At 41.8% G+C, this 22,778-nt stretch overlaps 1 long non-coding RNA gene across 1 annotated transcript in view; it reads left to right on the forward strand.

Annotated features, from left to right (window-relative positions):
- LOC104973609 (uncharacterized) overlaps window positions 1-22,778 on the forward strand; it is a 221,647-nt gene that overhangs the window by 196,344 nt on the left and 2,525 nt on the right. The window contains exon 4 of the long non-coding RNA XR_810261.4: window positions 20,636-20,698. This is a non-coding gene — a long non-coding RNA (uncharacterized lncRNA). The remainder of the gene's footprint in view (window positions 1-20,635; window positions 20,699-22,778) is intronic.

The raw sequence follows: 22,778 nt of genomic DNA on the forward strand, positions 1-22,778 counted from the left end.
TTTTGATTGTGGTCGGGGGTGAGGCCAGAGTGGGAGGTCTTGCCTAGGGACAGAAACTTGCATAGTCTGAATCTCCTGCTGGTGCCAAAAGAAGAGCACCGGGCTTTCTTATCTGCTTGTCCACATGTGGGACACAAAGAGTGGGACTTAAAAGCTATCTGCAGCCAAACACCCCCAAAATGGAGCCAGACTCCTCACTCTAAATACTGTGTGATAAGAAGAGTTGTCCAAGAGGTTTACAAGGTGGGCCAACCTGAGATGAGCATGTAACCCAGCTTTGGAAGAATCAAAAGAGTTCCTGGAGCAAGGCGCTCTGGGTGAACCATGACGAATGAGAGGATGAGTGAGGATGTTTAACTATGAAGATCAGCTCAAGGCAAAGGGATATCATGCTTGAAGTGCCAAGTGGCATGTAATCCCTTCAACAGAGTAAGATTATACCATAGGGAACATGTAGAGACAGCAGTAGATGAGCTTTCAGGGTGTGAAGTTAGAGCTTCACTTTAGGCTTCCTAGGTGGCGCTAGTGGTAAAGAACTTGACTGCCCTGCAGGAGATGTAAGAGATGCTGTTTCAGTCTCTGGTTTGGGAAGATCCCCTGGAGATTTGGGAAGACCCCCCCCCCCTGGAGAAGGAAATGACATCCATTCCAGTATTCCTGCCTGGGAAATCCCCTGGACAGAGGAGACTGGCGGGCTATAGTCCATAGGATCACAGAGTCGGACGTGACTATAGTGATTTAGTAGGCACTGAGATGATGGAGAATGACTGTAGGTTTTATTTAGATATGCATTTTAAAAGGTGATTCTTCACCTGCCCACGCTTTAATAAGAAGGAAAAGAGTAAAAACCATTACCAACAAGAGGTATGTCACTTGATTAGTCAATCTTCTCTTGGTAATCACAGGCTTAGCTTAAGGCTCTCGTCTCAGCGTAGTCTCAGGGTATTTCCAGGAGGGGTGTGAAGTGAAGGAAAGGGAAGAGGAGGAGAATAAGGACCTCTTGATCAGTTTTTTTCCAATTATAGAAATCATTCTGCTCTCCCAAACCATTCTGATATGTCTCCCATGGGAAGGAAATGTCTGTGGTTCAAAAAAAAAAAAAAAAAAAACTTTCCTGGTGATTTGGCTCTATATTATCTTCTGACAGATGTGAGACTGGGACTATAAGGAAGTCAGACTTCCAAAGAATTGATGCCTTTGAACTACAGTGCTGGAGAAGACTCTTGAGAGGGACAGCCAGGAGATCAAACCAGTTAGTCCTAAAGGAAATCAACCCTGAAGGACTGATGCTGAAGCTCCAATATTTTGACCGCCGTATGTGAACAGCCAACTCATTGGAAAAGACCCTGATGCTGGAAAAGATTGAAGGGAAAAGGAGAAGAGGGCAACAGAGGAATAAATGGTTGGATGGAATCACCGATTCAATGGGCATGAACTTAGGCAAACTCCAGGAGATGGTGATGGACAGGGAGGGCTGGTGTACTGCAGTCCATGGAGTCACAAAGAGTTGGACACAACTTAGCAACTCAATAACAGCAACAACTTCTTCTGACACTAGAGGAAGACTGGACTGACAAAGCAAAGCTCTAAGAGTGGAGTTCAGGCTTTGGTTTAGCAGGGTCAAGGTGTTGGGTAGAGAATGGGAGCAGAGGGATGTGTCATTATCCCCTGGAGAACTCGGATTACAGAAAAGTGTGCTCCAGTGTGTTTAGGAGATCCACTTCTAATTCTTTAGAACTGTTCAATTTAGTAGATGAGAATGGGAAAAAAAGGATAAAAATAATACACAGAAAAGAGCAGTAGAGATAACTGGAACTTGCCAGAAGGAGCGAGACTCAGACCAGAAGCTAACTGCCGAGGCATCCATCACACTAGACCCTCTCTATCCTATTGACCTGAGCACTAAGGACTCACCCTTCAGAACACTGGAGAATGGAAGACAAATACGAATCAGATGTTTGTGATAGGTAGTCACAGCTGCCTAAGCAGATCCCCTAGAGACTGCTCAGCCTGTGGCCTTTGGGTGTCTGTCTCTGTTTCAGGTAGCTCTCCTGGAAATTCTTGCATGGCCCTGGAATCTGCTGCTATCCAACTATGGGCTCTATGCTGCTGGAGGCCAGAGGAAAGAGTAATAGAAGTGGAGCTGGTCTGCTGAGCAAAGGCTCTCTCTCTCTCTCTTTTTTTTTTTTATGTGAAGCAGGAGAGTGGGGGGGGAGGGGAGATTTGATTAAAGGAAGAAAACCTTCTGTGACCAGGGCAACCAGAAGGCCCCCAAAAACCTGTGGGAGTTTTGGGGGAGAGGAATGGAGTAGTCCTGTAGATTTGTTACATCAAGATGTTAATGTTTTTAATCAAGGTTCCTAGGTGACCCTTAGGCAATTAACTCATGGTCCAGTTCTCCCATTATTCGTCTTCAGCTGATTCTTCTCTTTGTACAATCTCTTTTCCCATCAAAGACTACTGAATTTGAGAAGTGGTTATGAGCTGCTACATTCAGCATTCATTTGATCCTAGTGCTTAATTTGTTTCTTTCTCTTTTAGAGCTGATTGAAAAAAAGGAGGAAGTTATTTCAATCAAGGATTTATCCTCTTGAGAGAAAAGGGAATCATTTAAATACATGGTGCATGGTACTTCTAAAACCAGGGCATGTAGCCTAATAAAATAATCCTGACCATATGAATGAACCCACATTTCTTTTTTATTTCCAGGTGTGCTCAACTGGAACTGATACAGTTGTATAGATCAATGTTCATTCAAGTGATTATAGAAAAATGGTTATAAAGGTACTGTTTTAGCAAGTTAACATTTCAAGGGCATAATTACAAATGCCTTAATAATAAAGGCATCTTTAGGATCACATGAATTTAAGAACAAGGCAAACCGACAGTTTATAGTTCACCTTACAGGTTGATAGCAAACCAGCTTTGAACTGAACATAAAAGTTTTAGAGAGAAAAATAGATGGGGAGGTATTTAATAACATGGCATTTAAGCAGAAGACATGTTTTGTAGCTCAACTTGCTGTTTAACTTTATGCTTAAAATATTTCATAGTGTACTCTCCATTCCCATCCAGGACTATTTAAATTTTTACTTGCCAATTAGTTTGTAGAAGATTGGTTCATGAAGAGACAAGGTCAGTGGCATATTATCTATGAGTCACCAGGGCTAGCAAGTTTCATTAATGAAAAGGGGGACTCTGGATATAACCAGCATAAAGCTACTCAAAATTCACAGAAAATAGTATGTATTTATTGAACAGGACTGTCAAAAGCACAGACTTTGCCCTCTACACTGGATTTATGATGTCAGGAACTTCCGCTGAATTTCTAAGTGTTAAATTTTCTAAAGGCAAAGATACCTGGGCTCAGTGGAAATGCTTAGAATTAGGAAAAAAAAAAAAAAACACCTCTGTGACTATCGACTGCTCTCTCTCCAGCATTTCTCAGGCACATGGTGGCTAACCTACTGGCTTCCAGGTGGATCCCTGACGATGGCTTGCTTTACAGCTCTTTGATCTTGCCAACCACAGAGCAAAATGGGAGGGAGGGGTGAAGAATGAATCTTCCTGGTGAGAGGTGTCCTATTTTTCATGACATTGCTCCATGTGTTTTAAATACTTTTTCTAGGAACAGTAATCAATTTGCACACATGTATGCAGACTGCTTCAACTGTCTTCCCTATTGCTAATAGAGATTTATGAGTTAGCTTTTCTAAGCCCGGGAAAGAAGTTGGAGCTACATCTTAGAAAGGAACCTGGGAACAGATGAGAACTTTGAAAGCCTTAGCACCTGACTATATATAATCTGTCTCTCCTGTATGCTCTCTTCCTGGATGAAAAAATTAGTGACGTGTGAACCATTTCTCATTGTTAAATAGATGCATCAGATTTAAAATTACTTTAACCAATGAAGGAAATTGAATTGGGATACAGAATTGGGTCTGAGGAGAATTGGGTTCCATGTCAGCAACCAGATTTGGGTCAGTTATAGCTGATAAAAATTTACCAGATCATGACCATTTCCTCAATAATTCCAAATATATTAATGTTAGGGTGTTCTTGGTTGTGCTCTTCAAGTCATCTGACTAATTAGTTTGATCATTCCAAAGACTGAAATCCCAAGTGTCTGAAATTCAGGTGTCTGGAATATGGTCAATGAAATTTATAAAAATAATAAAGTCACTGCCATTTAGTGAAAATATTATTAATCCTCATAATAAAAATGTCCTTTAATCACATTGAAATATATTGCATTTTGGCCTGTAGCCTGTTTTAAGTTTGATATATTTATGTAACATAAATAGAAACTAAATTAATAATTAGTCAATGAAATAGTGCACACCTGGTAATAAATATAATTTTATTTTTCAGAGTAGTTAAATCAGTACTCTTATTTAGTAGTTTGTCTTTTATTAATGTTGCCATAATTTTTTCCTATTTTTAACCTTTCTCCTGTATGTTTGCTCCATTGTGTCCTATTTTTTGAGACCCCATGGACTGTAGCCCTCCAAGACCTTCTTGTTCTTATTCATGGGAGTTCCCAGGCAAGAATACTGGAGTGGGTTGCCATTTCCTCCTCCAGATCTTCCCAAACCAGGAATCGAACCCTTGTTTCCTGTGTCTTCTGCATTGTAAGTGGTTTCTTTACCTGCTGAGTCATTGGGAAGTCTAACCTTACCTCTTTTCTCACTCTAAATACTGTTTCTTCCAGTATTCGAAAAGTGTGAATATTCTGAAAGTCTCTAGTCCAGGTATCTTCAGATAAAAAATACCATTTTTCCCAGCTGGCGTGCTAAAATAGGGGATCTTTCTGACCCAGGGATCAAACACACGTCTCTTTTGTCTCTTATGTTTCCTGCATTGGCAAGCAGGTTCTTTAGTACCACCTGGGAAGCCCAATATATTGCTACTATAGTAGCAGTGCTATTTAAAGTTTTGTGATTTCAGTGATGCACATTTTGCTGTTTACTTCTCTTACTTATCTGCTCAAGAGTAGGGACTATGACGTCTGATCTCTTGAGTGTGGTTCATGAAGCTGAGTTGGTACTATTTCCGCTTCAGGTCATACCAACTTCAAGCAAGAATGCTAATCTTTCCTGCTGCACTGCTGCTGCTAAGTCGCTTCAGTCATGTCCGACTCTGTGCGACCCCATAGACGGCAGCCCACCAGGCTCCTCTGTCCCTGGGATTCTCCAGGCAAGAACACTGGAGTGGGTTGCCATTTCCTTCTCCAATGCATGAAAGTGAAAAGTGAAAGTGAAGTCACTCAGTCGTGTCTGACTCCTAGCGACCCCATGGACTGCAGCCCACCAGGCTCCTCCGTCCATGGGATTTGCCAGGCAAGAGTACTGGAGTGGGGTGCCATTGCCTTCTCCAAGTCTTTCCTAGGTTTCTCAAAGGAAGGACCTCCCTGTGTTCCTCTGGTGTAATAACAAAGAAGCAAAGCAGTATAAACTTGTGCACTGGACATAAACTTTTTTTAGTGATTTAACAAGATATATAGACTATGGTTTCTGGTATCAGAAACCATAAACTAGATGTTCATCCTTCTGATGATACATATAGCCTAATATTTGCCACTGAATTATGAAAATGAGGGATTTGATAGTTAATAAAAGAATCTGTCTGCAATGCAGGAGACCCGGGTTCAATCCCCGGGTCGGGAAGATCCCTTGGAGATGGGAATGGCTACTCACATTAGTATTCTTGCCTGGAGAATCCCATGGACAGAGAAGCCTGGTGGGCTACAGTCCATGGGGTCACAAAGAGTTGGACGTGACTCAGCGACTAATACTTTCATTTCACTTTGGGGTTCCTAGGTGGTGCTAGTGGTAAAGAATCGCCCCCCCACCAACTCCTCAACCCCCACCCCCACCCCCACACAACAATGCAGTATATGCAAGAGATGCAGGTTTCATCCCTGGGTCAGGAAGATCCTCTGGAGAAGGACATGGCAACCCACTCTAGTATTCTTGTCTGGAGAATCCCATGGACAGAGGAGCCTGGCGGGCTGCAGTTTATAGTGTTGCACAGAGTTGGACACGACTTAAGTTACTTAGCATGTATGCATGAAATGACACAGTCTTAACGGACTTGCCCTTTTAATCTTCCCTGTAAGCAGAAAAGAGAGAGGCATCAAATAATATTTTATGTTGCTCATGTACTTTGTGGGTCAGGGATTCAGAAGGGGCTCAGCAGAGACAGCTTGTTTTTGCTTCAGGGTGTCTGAGGTCTCAGCCAGGGAGGGAGATTTGAATACCTGAGCATGAGTCAGACTGCTGGAGGCTACATTCATCTGGAGACTTCTCTGCTTATAGGTCTGGCACCTGGACTGAGATGACTTGAAGGCTTGGCTCAGAGTTTTCTACCAACCAGATCCTAGCACATGGGCTTTTCATGTGACTTGAGCTTACTTGCAGCACGGTGGCCACCAGGAAACTTCTGCTGTGGTGGCTCTGGGCTTATGAATGTATTTTCCAGCAAAAAGAAAAGATGGAAGGCACATGACCTTCTGTGACAAAGCCCTGGAAGTCACTTCTGCTTATTCTGTTGGTCAATCCTGTCAGAAAGTCACCCGAATTCAAGTGGCGAAGAACAGACCTCATACCTTGGTGGTGTTGACAGGGCATGGGAGGGGAAATCAAAGAATTCCAGTCATACTTTATTTATTTTTTAAAATTTTTTAAAAAATATTTTTAACACCAAAAACATTTAATATTGGGGTATAGCCGATTAACAATGTTGTGGTAGTTTCAGGTGAATATGTACGGCTGAGTCCTTTTGCTGTCCAGCCATGCTTTAAAACAGCCTGAGGAGGAATGGCTTTCCTCTGACAAAGCTTTGTTCAAGTATTGTGGATAAGGCTCAGATTGGTTACTCCTTGTTTCCCTGTGGACTCTATTTCATGTTCATTAAGTTCTTTTAACTCACAACATTGTGTTGATTTGAGTGAATTAGGATCTGGAGGATAGAAAAGAACTCAAACTTTGGTTTCTGTGATAAGTATTGATTAACATTAGAAAAATAGATTTATAAATATCTAAGTAGCCAATGGGGCTTCCCTGATAGCTCAGTGGTAAAGAATCTGCCTGCAGTGCAGGAGATGCACGAGACTCCGGTTTGATCCTTGAGTGGGGAAGATCCCTTGGAGGAGGGCATGGCAACCCACTCCAGTATTCTGGCCTGGAGAATCTAAAGGACAGAGGAGCCTGGAAGGCTATAGTCCATGAGGTCGCAAAGCATCCAACACTTTTACGGGAAGATGTGGGACATTCCTAGGAAAGGGATACAGTCTTCGTTCTTAAATAAATTTACCATCTTATGTGAAAGGTAGACAAGCAGAGGTACCTTCTCAAACATGTACAGCTGCTGAAAAAATGTGTAAAACTCCCCTTGGTGTGTAAACACAGAACTAGGTATAGCCATTCTTACTAGGCAGCTGAGCCAGAAGGCATGAAAGATTGGAGCCAGGTGCTGTTAACAAGGAATGCTCAGTGAGGAAGGTGAATCTCAAGGGGAGGAATCGAGTTCCATGGTGATGAGGTAAAGAAATCACAGTAGGAAGAAGATCCAGAGGTCTCTCAGAAAGGCTGAGGTATTTTGAAAGTCCATTTTCAGAGATGTGTGCTTCTTGACCAAATTGAACCTTTGAGTCTAATTCTAACTGCTTGGAAATATTTCCTGGGTAATATATTCCCTTCCACCACCCCACAGCTTCTTCCAGCTACCAAGCCATAGATTTCATCAGAGCAAGGCTCGTTTTTTCGCTAGCCTTGGTATATTCTGCAGGATCCAGGATGTACTAGATACATTTTAATGGAACTGGGTTACCTTGAGCAGGCCCAGCCCTTGACATCTCCTGACCAGCTCACACCTTTTTAGGCCTCTATTTCCTGAGTTCCCCAGAAGTGCCCTGGGGATATTCTTAGACCTGTTTTAAAATCTGAAGCCTTTGCATAAAACAATACTGTCTCTTTGAAAGTCTACACAGCTGTTTTTATTGAGCAGTCATATTATGCTGGTTATGCTTTATTATTTTGGAGGCATATCAATCCTTGTTGAATGAGCCCAGGGCCTAAGCCAAACTTTTCAGAAAAAGCAGAAAAATAGAAAGTACAAATGGATATTATTTTTTCCCTGCTGGAAGGAAGAAACTGAAAGTCATATCTGCTTTCAAAATATTCATGAGAATTTGTAAAAAAAAAAAAAAAAAAAAAGCCCCATCCAGGGTGTAGAATTATTTTTTCCTCTCCCCACCTAATTCATTTTTGGTTTTAACATTTTCTTTTCTCATTTCCTATGGAAACAATTCTAGGTTTCAAGACCTGCTGCTGCTTCTTCTGCAAATGCCTTCCATACATTTCACATCCAAGGGTTTTAGTCATGGTCACAAGGCAAAGGAAATGAAAATGCACCCATCACACTGGTTCACAGGCAGGACTAGCCCACAGAAGTCCCACTGGTTGGCCAAGGCTGGTTCAAGACTCTTTTTGCCAAGATGTTGCTGCTGCTACTAATCCTTTGGTGGTTCCTTGGAATAAAGCCCAGAAAGGACAAGTTAGTTTGGGCCATGATGGGGTTATCAGAAAAGCCCCAACACCAAAGACTCTAACCCTGATACTTGTGATCCTTACAATGGAGTTAAAACAAAACAGAAAATGATCCTGTTCTTGTAATCTTAGCTCTGCCCAGGTCACCATCTTGCCTGGCTGGTTTTGTTGATGGCAGCATAACGTGACTCAGATTCTAAAGGTGGAACTGTCTCCAGGACCGGGGAGTGGTGGATTATATAACCAACCCGGGGTAGTGTCAGGTTTATCAGAGGCTGATAGCTAACAGCTTACAGCTACTTGCCTTTGCCAGAAACATTCAGAGAGATCTTGTTTTTCTTTGTAAGGCAGAGTAAAAGGGTTCAAAATTCTACAGACTCAAATGAACACATGGTTTATGAAGATTTATTTTCCATGTAGAATATATGGTTCATTTAAAAACACATTCCTTAATAATCTCTTTTCCAGCTGTGCATCTATTCTTTGTCAAGGCTGGTGGATGGTGCAGGAAACAATATGTGTAATAAAACCCCTAGAATGCTGAGAATCAGTGGGGAGATAAAGGATCCATGTTTGGTGAATTAACAAGCAAAAAGTGATTCTAAGTAATGCAACCTAGACACACACAGGCAAAAGAAGACAAGGTGTCAAATATATAAACAGCAAAAAAAAATTTCATTTTATTAAGTAATAATAAAATCATTTATTTGCAATACAGAGAAACACCAAACAATTTAGTAATCAACAGTTAGGACTGAGATGTTTCGTTCTGTGACTCCCTCTGGAAAGGATCTGGGGTTCAGATTATGTCTAAAAGGCAGCAGGTTATTAAAAGTGATTTTCATTCTTTATCCCACCTCAACCCACTTATCTGTGTTATTGCTTAAGAGTGTTACAGACAAAGGTAAAGTAGGAGAGAGAGGAAAGAATAGCTTATAAAGGGGAATTTGCCCAGATCTAGTCTCAAAGAGTCCAGAAGATCTTGCATTTATCCAGGTTTTTCACTAAGTCAAAGAACTCTGGGAAGTCTAATCTAGATGCAGGCACAAGTGAAAATCTAAAGTGACCTGGAGTCCTTATTTATCTGCACTTTCCTCTTGGCAAAGGGCCAGAGTCAGTCCTATGCATGTTTTCGAGATTATATGCATGTAGGGAATAATTGAGTTATACATTATAAAAATGATTTTGACCTTAAGGAAAACCCTGTATTATGTTATTATGAATAATAATGATATATAAGTAGAGCATCATGACTTTTTAAAACATTATCACCGCTATTATTTTAATTGATCAAGCCAAACAATTTTTCAAAGTAAAGAACACATTATCCCCATTTCATGGAGCAATTCATGGAGGTTCTAAAAGGATAAATAATGTATGCAAGATAAATTAGAAAGTGAGTAACCCAAAACTCTTTCCATTTAAGGACTTTTGTGACTCCCTAAAATGTGTTCCTTAAAACACTACCCGTGTTTTTTTGTTGACCTTCGGTCACTAAGTTACATCCGACTGTTTGCAACCCTATGGACTGCAGCACATCAGGCTTCCGTGTGCTTCACTATCTCCAGAGTTTGCTCAAATTCATGTCCATTGAGTTGGTTTTGCCACCCACACATCTCATCCTTTGTTGCCCCCTTCTCCTCCTGCCCTCAATCTTTCCCAGCATCAGGGTGTTTTCCAATAGTCAACTCTTCTCATCAGGTGGCCAAAGTATTGGAGTTTCAGCTTCAGCCTCAGCATCAGTCCTTCCAATAAATATTCAGGACTGATTTCCTTTAGGATTGACTGGTTTGATCTCCTTGCTGTCCAAGGGACTCTAAAGAGTCTTTTCCAGGACCACACTTCAAAATCATCAATTCTTCAGTGCTCAGCCTTCTTTCTGGTCCAACTCTCACACTGTAAATGACTGGGAAAAATCATAGCTTTGACTATACGGACTTGTGTTGGCAAAGTGACGTCTCTGCCTTTTAATATGCTTGGTAGGTTTGTCATAGCTTTTCCTCCATGTTAGGCAGCATAATGGCCCTTCAAAGATTTCCATATCCTGATCCCTGGATCCTGTGAATATGTCACTTTTCATTGAAAGAGTATTTAGTATTGCAGGTGGAATTAGGGTTGCTAATCAGCTGATCTGAAAATAGGGAAATTATCATGGACTATCTGAGTGGACCCAGTGAAATCACAGAGGTCCTTCAAAGTGGAAGTGGAAGGCAGAAGAGAAGGTCAGAGTGATATAACATGAGAAGGACTTGATCTGCTGCTGATGGCTATGACAATGGAGAAAAGAGACATGCACTGGGGAATTCAGATGTCTCTGGAAGCTGGAAACAAGTTATGGAATATGCTTTCTCCTAAAGCCTCCACAAAGGAATCCTGACACCCTGATTTTAGCCCAGCGAGACCTGTATCAGACGCCTAACCTACAGAACTGTCAGGACATATTTTTAGGTTATTTTTTGTAAAATTTTATTTATTTATTTATTTTGGCCAAAAGGAATGTGGGACCTTAATGCCCTGACCAGGGGTTGAACTCAAGCCCCCCTGCATTGGAAGCATAGAGTCTTAACCACCGGACTGCCAGGGAAGCCCCTATTTGTGCTGTTTTAAGCCACTCACTTTGTAGTTATTTGTTACAGCAGCAATAGTGTATTAATCCACGAGTGCCATCACATGTTTTATTAAGAAAGCATTTCTAAGACAATGGTATGCTCCTAAAAGTTTAAGAACCAGATCTCCAAGAAAAATAAACAATTAACCTCTTCAGTTCAGTTCAGTCACTGAGTCCTGTCCGACTCTTTGTGACCCCATGAATTGCAGCACGCCAGGCCTCCCTGTCCATCACCAACTCCTGGAGTTCACTCAAACTCATGTGCATTGAGTCGGTGATGCCATCCAGCCATCTCATCCTCTGTTGTCCCCTTCTCCTCCTGCCCACAATCCTTTCCAGCATCAGGATCTTTTCCAATGAGTCAACTCTTCCCATGAGGTGGCCAAAGTACTGGAGTTTCAGCTTCAGTATCAGTCCTTCCAATGAACACCCAGGACTTATCTCCTTTAGGATGGACTGGTTGGATTTCCTTGCAGTCCAAGGGACTCTCAATAGTCTTCTCCAACACCACAGTTCAAAAGCATCAATTCTTTGGTGCTCAGCTGTCTTCACAGCCCAACTTTCACATCCAAATGTGACCACTGGAAAAACCATAGCCTTGACTAGATGGACCTTTGTTGGCAAAGTAATGTCTCTGGTTTTTAATATGCTACCTAGGTTGGTCATAACTTTCCTTCCAAGGAGTAAGCATCTTTTAATTTCATGGCTGCAGTCACCATCTGCAGTGATTTTGGAGCCCCAAGAAATAAAGTCTGACACCGTTTCCACTGTTCCCACTGTTTCCCCATCTATTTGCCATGAAGTGATGGGACCAGAAGCCATGATCTTTGTTTTCTGAATGTTGAACTTTAAGCCAACTTTTTCACTCTCCTCTTTCACTTTCATCAAGAGGCTTTTGAGTTCCTCTTCACTTTTCTGCCATAAGAATGGTGTCATCTGCATATCTGAGGTTACTGATATTTCTCCCAGCAATCTTGATTCCAGTTTGTGCTTCTTACAGCCCAGTGTTTCTCATGATGTACTCTGCATATAAGTTAAATAAGCAGGGTGACGATATACAGCCTTGACGTACTCCTTTTCCTATTTGGAACCAGTCTGTTGTTCCATGTCCAGTTCTAACTGTTGCTTCCTGACCTGCATATAGGTTTCTCAAGAGGCAGGTCAGGTGGTATGGTATTCCCATCTCCTTCAGAATTTTCCACAGTTTGTTGTGATCCACGCACAGTCAAAGGCTTTGGCATAGTCAATAAAGCAGAAATAGATGGTTTTCTGGAACTCTCTTGCTTTATCCATGATCCAGTGGATGTTGGCAATTTGATCTCTGGTTCCTCTGCCTTTTCTAAAACCAGCTTGAACATCTCGAAGTTCACTGTTCATGTATTGCTGAAGCCTGGCTTGGAGCGAGAATTTTGAGCGTTACTTTACTAGTGTGTGAGATGTGTGCAATTGTGTGGTAGTTTGAGCATTCTTTGGAGTTGCCTTTCTTTAGTGCTGTCAATTTCTATGTTGTAAATGTTCCCAGCATGGCTGCACTCAAACTCCCAGTTCTATCTGAGTTGCAAAGAGTAGCCTACAATCTCTCATTAGCTGGTACTGGCCAGCTGCAAGAGGCTACTGAAATATGTTTAAGAAACTACACACTTAACCCTTTTCACTTTGCACATTCGATTTATTAGAGGTAGCTCTTCAGATAAGACGTCTGCTTATTTCTACTTAACCCAGCATTCCAAACTTATGTGACAACATTCTTTCTCCTGAATGGTAGAACTTAAGTGGAAACTTGGAAAGTTGTTGATGACCTATTAGCCACTAGGTCTGCTGCTACTGCTGCTAAGTCGCTTCAGTCGTGTCCGACTCTGTGTGACCCCATAAGACGGCAGCCCACCAGGCTCCCCCATCCCTGGGATTCTCCAGGCAAGAACACTGGAGTGGGTTGCCATTTCCTTCTCCAATGCATGAAAGTGAAAAGTGAAAGTGAAGTCGCTCAGTCGTGTCCGACTCCTAGTGACCCCATAGACTGCAGCCTGCCAGGCTCCTCTGCCCATGGGATTTTCCAGGCAAGAGTACTGGAGTGGGTTGCCATTGCTTTCTCCAACTATATCTACTATCTCCTAACTTAGATTTTTTTAAGCTCTACCAAAACATTTACCAAATTCATGAATGCCTTTTATTTTCCCTTATTATCTATCTCATAATATTTGGGGCATATAAGTCTAGGGGTAATAATGTGGGAGAAACAGAAGTAAGGTATTTGTGGCTAACTCTCATCACTGACTGCCCACTTTGCAGGATTAGGCAAGTAGCAGCAAGCAGCTGATGAAAAAATGATCTCTATTGACATCACAGATTACTGACTGAGGATCTCTTCTCTTCTACCATGATCAATCCAAGTTGTCAACTGAGTGAGGGTCACCGTGCATCAAAGAGACCAGCTTTTGAGCCCTGGGTGTTAGTGTAATAGGATAAATGACATTTGCCCTGTGACTACTACTTGGTATAATTCCCTCTCCTGGGCTTTTCAGAAGCTTGGGGGAATCTTTTGATAATGATTTAATTTTTCTCCTGAGCTTGTTAACTCTGCTTATTAGCGGCATAGGGGTAGGGGTTGGGGTGCTTTAATCTTGCTAATTAACTGCATTTCTGTCTCTTCCTGTTTAGATAATTTCTCTTGGATGACTCAGTCTCTTTAGGGTAAATGTTCAGTCTTTCGGATTTATCAACCATCTCCCTGCCCTTCCCCAAGATGGTGTCGTATGTCTCAGGGTCGGGGGCCGGGGGGAGATCCTGTAATCCTGTGGTAGCAGCAAGTGGAGCGTCTATGAATGCAGGTCCTTGTTCTGTGTGCAGATCTGGGGCTCTGTGGTGAGGAAGTTCATCTGTGCGGCCCCCCTGGGGTCTGCTGACAAGTTCTGGCTCCACGCAGCCTCTGGGGAGGTCATGTTGATATCCACACCTGACGGGGGTGGGCCTGGCCGCTTGCTTGCAGTCTCAAGGCTCCATGCTCTGCTGCCCTCACTTCCAACCCAGACTTCCTCCAGCCTTCTCGACACTTCTGTGTGCTCTATTTGCTGCTTACAGGATCCAGGCATGTCCCATGTTGAAAAGTGCCACTTCAGGCTCTCAAGGGACGTCTCTCCAATAGCAGCATTGTCGTGTGAGTGGCATGTTGGACCAGACACAGAGACAAATCCATCAAATTCAGTCAAATTCGTCATCCTTCCAATTATACCAGAGAAAGTAGATCATTGACTCGTATTCTCAGATCTTCCAAGATATTGGAGGGTGCGAGGCAGGACTAAGGAATCGGGTTCTGCCATCATTGCCTAAGGCTTCTCTCGTTTTCACACTCTGCCATGCTCATCAAGTGACTCTGCATTGCACTTTCTTTCCAATTGAAATATATCTTAGGCTACATCTATTTCAATAAGCCTCATTTCTTAGCCTTCCTGGGTACTAACATATCCTTTCTTTACAAGGGAAGAAACTCTATGCAGTGGGGACTTCCCTGACAGTCCAGTGGTTAAGACTCTGCACTTCCATTGCAGGGGCCTCGGGTTCCGTCTCTGGTCAGGGAACTAAGATCCTGCATGCCACACAGCATGGCCAATAAGTAAATCCATAAATAAAATATGCATACCTAGGTGTGGTTTTTTCCCTTTAAGGAATCATGGAAAAACTAGGAAGTAAGGATTACCTAGGAGGAAAATACACTGACTTAATATCTTGGCTATTCCCTTTGTACCTTCCAATAGAACTGTGCTAATGTAGACATATAGATCCCACTGACACGCATTATGATATCACTTGAGAATTTCAGTAAATCTCAATTGAATTTTATACCTAATTGTGTGCATTCATTTGATGAATCCCTGGGAGCTAAAGTAGTATGATCCTTGTGGACACCAGTATTCATAAGATACTTTTAATAGACTCAGAAGATTAGACTCAGAAGAAAGAATGCTTTAGTTCCCAGATGAAAGGATTCCCCCAACATTCCTTTAGTAATTTGTATTTTGCTCTATTAGCACATATTATACCATGTTGTAATTAGTTGTTTCCATTTCTTCTTTCTCCTCTTCCAGCATCTCTCCATATGTATGTTAACCACACAGGACTACAAGAGGCAGAATCTTTTGACATTGATGTGTCTGTATCTTTCACATGTGTATCTCAGGTATTTGCCTGAAACACAGTAACTACTCAGTCTATGAATGGGTCAAGGGGTTTGCTAAGTACACTTTTAGCAAATAAGCAGCAGAGAAAAGAAACTTGTTTCATTATCAGTGTCAGGGCTCTGGTGCAGGCATGTTACTCAGCACAAACACCAACTCATGAGAAGTACATCATTGCAGGTTGAAAACTTCACTTGAAATAATTTTCATCAAGTTTGACAATGTACATTGTGTGAAAATGAAATATCCAACCAATATGGACATGCTGCTGCTGCTGCTAAGTTGCTTTAGTCGTGTCTGACTCTGTGCGACCCCATAGATGGCAGCCCACCAGGCTCCTCTGTCCCTGGGATTCTCCGGGCAAGAATAGTGAAGTGGGTTGCCATTTCCTTCTCCAATATGAACATGGGCTCTACAGTAATATTTTTATGACAAAATAAGCATAGTTGGAATAAGCAGAGGGTATCTAGATATTTCCTATCATCATTATTGTTATTGCTGTTGTTATTACTAGAGTGTACTGCTATTATCTCATTCAGTGGTAAGGAATCCACCTGCCAATGCAGGAGATGCAGATTTTATCCCTGGGTTGGGAAGATCTCCTGGAGAAGGAAATGGCAACCCATTCCATATTCTTGCCTGGGAAATCCCATAGATAGAGGAATCTGGTAGGCTATAATCCTTGAGGCTGAAAAACAGTCAGACATGACTAAGTGACTAGATAACAACAACAATAAATTACTGCAAAGGGTACTGCTATTAGCTCCAGTCAATAGCTCTTCTTTTTAAAATTTAAACCATTTTAAATTAAAAATTAATGCCTATTTATTGTAGAAAAATTTGGAAAGCACAGGTAGATTACAAAAGATAATTTACTGTGAAGATAATCACCATTAATAGTTCAATCTACCTATTTCTTTTAAAAATGACATCAAGTTGTATTTACTGTTTTGCATAGTGCTTTTGGTTTGACTTAATATTATTTTGACATCTCATATATTTTTCTTTTTCTATTCTAAATGCTAAATCTTACTGACTTCAATATATCTTCTTTCAATTTTTATGCAGTATTAGAATGTTTTTTTTTTCCCCCTCCTGGTAAAGAAAGAATTTGGTTTTATTTAGGAGAGTTTTCTTTCCACTATATTCAAGCAATCTGTGGTGTTTTTAGGGGTTCCTTCGTTTTTAAACATGAGAAATGATTTTTATTGGGCTATGCATTTGGTTCGTGAATTATGCCCTGGGCCTGGCTTTGAGTCATAGGCTCAATCATAATTGTAAGAGAGACCCACATTCTGCCATTAGATTATCTTAATACTGTGGGAACATGTTAGCCAACTCTCATGTCTGTTGTCCTGAATATAAATGTAAACTAATTTGTTGAAATGTGGACAGAGCTTATGCTGGGGCTTCAAGTAAAGAAAGTTTTTGCGCTGTAAACATGCTCTTCACAAGTGCGGGTGTTTCAGGAGCGTAGAACAGGTTCTGCTCCATACCTGAACCCCAAATGGTCTTCAGCCCATCTGTCCAACAGGTTGCATGAAGTGAAAGTGTTAGTTGTTCAGTTGTGTCCGACTCTTTGTGATGCTATGGATGGTAGACTGCCAAGATCCTCTGTCCATGGGATTCTCCAGGCAAGAAAACTGGAGTGGGTTGCCGTGCCCTTCGCCATGGGATCTTCCTGATACAACAGTGGACCTGTGTCTCACGTCTCTTACACTGGCAGGCAGTTCTTCACCACTGGGCTTCCCTGATAGCTCAGTTGGTCAAGAATCCGCCTGTAATGTGGGAGACTTGGGTTCAATCCCTGGGTTGGGAAGATCCCCTGGAGAAGGGAAAGGCTACCTACTCTGGTTATTCTGGCCTGGAGAATTCCATGGACTCTATAGTCCATGGGGTCACAAAGAGTCGAGCACAACTGAGTGGCTTTCACTTTCTTTACCACTAGAACCTCCTGGGAAGCCCAACAGGTTGCATAGATATAGGTATTTCTCAAAGAGGAAGTACCTGAGTCTCAGACTAAATTGATTTTCCTGGAAGCTAAACTGAAAATTTAAACCAAAATAGAACAATGCAAAAAAAATCCAAGTTCATTGTAATATCATAAGAAAACAGTTGCCATGTGTTTGTAATGTCAGATAAATATCACAAGTTAAGCCAAAGAGGACCATTGTACTTTGTGTAGAAAGAAGCTGTAAGCACATTAGTGAGAAAAACCAAGGTAGGTGGATGAGCATAGGGGAATCTCAGAGCGGGTAACTTAATAAGCACTTAATTGGGGCTGCTGCTAAGTTGCTTCAGTCCTGTCCGACTCTGTGCAACCCCATAGACGGCAGCCCACCAGGCTCCCCCGTCTCTGGGATTCTCCAGGCAAGAACACTGGAGTGGGTTGCCATTTCCCTCTCCAATGCATGAAAGTGAAAAGTGAAAGTGAAGTTGCTCAGTCGTGTCCGACTCTTCCAGACCCCATGGACTGCAGCCTACCAGGCTCCTCCGTCCATGGGATTTTCCAGGCAAGAGTATTGAAGTGGGTGCCATTGCCTTCTCCGCTTTATTGGGGCACTCTATATAAACTTATTAATTATGTACATATTCTTGTCCACATCATGGAGGGTCACGTAGCCTCTATCTGAGAAAATATTCTGATAACATCTTTTGACTTTGTTTGGTTACTATGTGAGCACAAACATAATAACATTGCATTTATTTAAGAAAGCTGTATAATTAATCTGGCTATCAGAAGTGTCTCTTTTTAGAGTATAATTCTTGCAATTAGAACTAGGGAAATCAATTGACAGTGGGTATATTTTACTATCACTCTCTTGGAGGCAAATCTGTTTTCCTTTTGTTAAATTGGGAATTTGCAGTAGCACAATATAATCTTTGTGTAGCATGACAGGTCCCACAATTCAGCATAATTAGAGGTCAAAGATTGCTTGGGGATGGGAAGCAAAGTACATAATGACTAGTCACTGAAGAGTGTTTTCTAACTTTTCTACAAAGAATATTAATAAGATGATACAAATTCGGTAAGAAATATCTTCCATGAATTAGGCTGTACTATAAAACAGTTAACTACATTTGACATTGCTTTTGTGTGTGTGTATGTATGGGAATATGCTAGGTCACCATGCAGTGCAATTCTAAATGTCTTCTGAGAATCAGAAGCTATTAATACTAAGGAGTTGGGTCAAATTCTGGGGTTAGTTATTCATGGAAAGTGACATCTGCAAATTCAGTGTCTAATAAAAACATAAGGCAAGTAAGTAAATGTTTCCTTTTCTTACATTAATTTTTTTTGGTATGAGATGAATGTTATTACATTACCTTATTCTAAATGACTACTGCAGAGTGGGGAACGAAAATAACATTTACTTTTTATGTTTGTAAAGTGAAGTGATCTAATTTAATTTGCTTGTTTTAAATAAAAGACATTTTAATCGTCTTATAAACTAGGATTCTGTTAATTAATGGAGAGTACTGCAGAAATAGAATACGTTTCTGGTTTCTCTGCTGTGGGCAAAGATTTACTAAAACTTTATACAGACAATTCTAAGCGACCATGATTATATGTGTTGAGTGTAGAGGGGGTGTGTCGGGCTCACTGATGTTTAAGGTCCTTTGGGCTTTCAAATTCTCTGTGGAGTTATTCCTCAATGAAGTTTAGCATTTTCTAACTTGTTTAAAAGGAAGAATTTTCGAGTTTTTCTTCAACATTGCTGAAACAGAGTATTTGCATTATTTTAAAAATCTGTAAATTATGAATGAATTATTGTCCCATCTGTGCAAACGAATGCATAAAAATGCACCAGAATATTTGCTGCAAATTAAGCAATTGCATGTGTGTGTCTATATATGTGTGTGTGTATATATATATATATATATATATATATACACACACATATATATATGTATGTATGTATGTTTTACCCAGAGTTAACTATGTTTCAGCTATGAGAAATTGAAATTTTCTTACTGAGTTTAAACAGCACGTCAAAACTGACCCAAAGTGATGGGACAATTTCTTAAGGTCTCAGTGGAGACTTTAAGACACACAGACTTTGGCACGCTGGCCCTTGAGAGTGGAGGTGGCCCTGGGGAGAAAAACAGCTGGCTTTCAAATGCTTCATTCTTGACCAACTCAGCCCTCCTCTCTGAATGCTTCCACAGGCTAGAAGCGGACTGTGTTCTAGTGAACATTTAAATCCCATCCAACGACTGTTGCCAACAAGGTCACCAGGAGGTTTTGGGTGATAGGGACAAGGCCACAGGCTGTAGAAAAAAAAAGAGAGAGAGAAACTAGGGTTATGTTATGACATTAGGAAATTTCACTGATTCTGTCAACAAATAGTGGTTGAATGACTGCAAAGTAGTAGACACTTGTGCTGTATCTTGTAGAGGGTCTAGCCATGCAGTCCAAAATGGAGCTACCAGTCACTGTGACTCTTTCAATGAATTGAAATAAATAAAGTCCAGTTCCTCAGTCTCTCTGGCCACTTGCCATGTGCTTGGTAGCCACCTGTGGCTAGTAGCTATCATATTGGATAGTGTGAATAAAAACATCTACATCATCACAGAGAGTTCTCCTGGGGAGTGCTGGGGAACAGTCAAAGACACGGTTCTATGCTGTTCATGTTAGTAATCCATTTTTAGAGATTATGCAAACAAATAGCTTCAATACCAAGCAGTGTGAATTAAGAGCCATTTGGGAAGTAAAGACAAGACACTTGAATAAGGTCAGAGGAGGAAAGATCAAATTGCAGAGAGTACTCAGAAGAGAGTTGCAGAAATTGGAGGATTTGATGTTGGAATGAAGAAAGAGTATGATTTAGGAGGCAAAGGTAAATTGAAACATTCCCTACATAAACAAACACTGGAGTTCAAGTGCAGAAAAGGATGGCAAGTAGGCTGGTGTAAAGAGAGATGTGAGCAACCGAAGCCATTGGAGTTCTGGCTCTGAACTTGTGAGCTAAGAGTTTGGTCTTTTTCCTAGAGGGATGGAGAAACCACTGGAACTTTTGAATAGGAAATGTGATCCAAGTATTATTTCAGGAAGCTATTTTTGGCAGCAATGCGCAGACCGGATCGGGTGGAGAGAGAAGGTGATAAACCACATTAATGCATATTGAAAATAGACCATATGTGCAGCTGTGAGGACCTGGGCTTGAATATCAGCAGTTCACTCTGGACGCATATTACAGTGACTCTTGCTTAAAATAAGCTTATTTTGTAACAGTATTCTTATAAACCCAGGTCTGTATGTCCCTAAATGACTCATTGCTGTGTATTTTTCTTTATCTTCACAGTCAGAGGGATGCAGGTTCCTCCAGATTCATAGAAGAACAATAGGAAGGACCAAGGACAAGAAGGTAAGATCAGTGGGAAAAATGACGGGAATGGAAATAATTCAGACTGAACAGAGAAACAGAATCCAGTAATTATAGAGCAGAAGTGATGAGAGAGATCTAGAGAGCTAAAAGCTCCCTCAGTGCTGGGTCCGTTCACACAGCGGTGCAGTGGAGCCGGCTTGTCCTGGCTGTATGTATGGGCTTCTCAGTTTTGCTCTCAGTGAGGTCTCGTGATGGGAGTGTTTACACTATGGAAATTGGCAGCTGCTACAAATCACAGCTTCTCCCACCCCAAGCTGTGCCCATCCAGCTGTGCTGCCACTGCAACCACAGCATCCACACAGATCAGCTTGATTTGTTCTGTAAAAGACAAGCTGGGAAACCAAAGACACTGTTGTGCCCACACTGTCAGGCCAGGGCTGGGGACACTGGTGCCTCACACCTAGAGTTGATAATTTCCGGTGCACATACGATCTACAGTAGTTTGTATTGTCGTGCACCTACGTCTGGAACTAGGTATGAACATGCTCCAAATGTACTTTTATTTTTTCTTTCTTCCTGTGCATGGAGCTGCTCAGGAATCACCCCAGGAGTGCGGATTCCCTCTTCCTTGTTTCCTTGGACACATTTTATGTAGCTTGACTAGTGATTTATGGACAGGAAAGCCATCTGCGTAGTTTCACTCTTACTAATTGATGTGCATGGCTTGTCTCCCTTTAAGTAGAGACTGTACATTTTTTTCTTTTTAAAGGGGTTAGGCCCCTCCGTAACTGAGTACTTTTCCTACTGCAGCTGTAGTGAGGAGGGCTGTGATGGCGGATGTTTTACTGTAACTACTGGCTGCCATGGGTTGAGTACTCATTTATGTTGCTGGTATTATCCTAAGCCCTTCGCAAGCATCATCTCATTTCATCCTCACCACCATCCTTTCAGGTAGCTCAAATGGCAAATAATCTGCCTGCAATGTGGGAGACCTGGGTTCAATCCCTGGGTTGGGAAGATCCCCTGAGAAGGGCGTGGCAACCCACTCACTATTCTTACCTGGAGAATTCCATGGACAGAGGAGCATGGCAGGCCACAGTCCATGCAGTCAAAAGGAGTCAGACATGACTGAGCAACTAACACACACACACACACACACACAGTAAGTCCCTTACCTAAGAATGAGTTTTGTTCCAAGAACATATTTGTAAGCCCAATGAAGTTAACCTAGGTACCCAACTAAAACAATTGGCTATAGTACTGTAATAGGTTTGTAATACAGTACCTTTCACACAAATAATACCTTGAAAAACAAGCACCAAAAAAATAAAGAAAATGATTTTCATCTTATAGTACAGTACCTTGAAAAGTACAGTAGTACCAGCTCCGTCACTGGGGCTTGAAATAAAGAGACGCTACTGCTATCCTCTATGCAGGAGGGCACAGTAAAGTACACAGTGCCACAGCCACTTGGAGAGGATGGAAGCACATGACAGTGTGCCCCAGACACGAGTGAGCATACAGGATTGGATATTTGAACACACGTTCGCCTCTTTGAAAGTTCTCAACTTGAAGGTTCATATTGTAGGCGTGCGGGTGTTTTGTATTCGCTCAGTCGTATCTGACTCTTTGCCACCCTTTGGAATGTAGCCCACCAGGTTCCTCTGTCCATGGGATTTTTCAGGCAAGAATACTGAAGTGGGTAGCCATGCTCTCCTCTAGGGGATCTTCCCGACCCAGGGATTGAACCTGTGTATCCTGTGTCAGCAGGTGGAGTCTTTACCCCTGAGCCATTGGGGAAACCTTTTGTATGTAGGGGACTTGCTGTATTATGTTCATTTGACAGCTGAAGACATAGGATCAGAGACCTTAAGAAACTTGCCCAAAGTCACATAAGTGTTTGATCTGGGATGTCAGTGCGAATCCCTCAGACCCCAGGCTGATGCTTCCCCACCAACCTGTTGTGTGGAGGAAAAACTCTTTCTTGGTGGTGATGAGGGCCTCTGGGATCCCTGAGGGGGTGAACAGTGACAGCTCAAGGGCTCTGGCAATCAGGAATGAGACTTTTTTTAGTGTGTGCATGGCAGAATGCTTTGCTCTCACCTTTATGGGCTTGTGG

This window comes from Bos taurus, chromosome 12 (assembly GCF_002263795.3).
Source record: "Bos taurus isolate L1 Dominette 01449 registration number 42190680 breed Hereford chromosome 12, ARS-UCD2.0, whole genome shotgun sequence".
Classification (NCBI taxonomy): Eukaryota; Metazoa; Chordata; class Mammalia; order Artiodactyla; family Bovidae; genus Bos; species Bos taurus.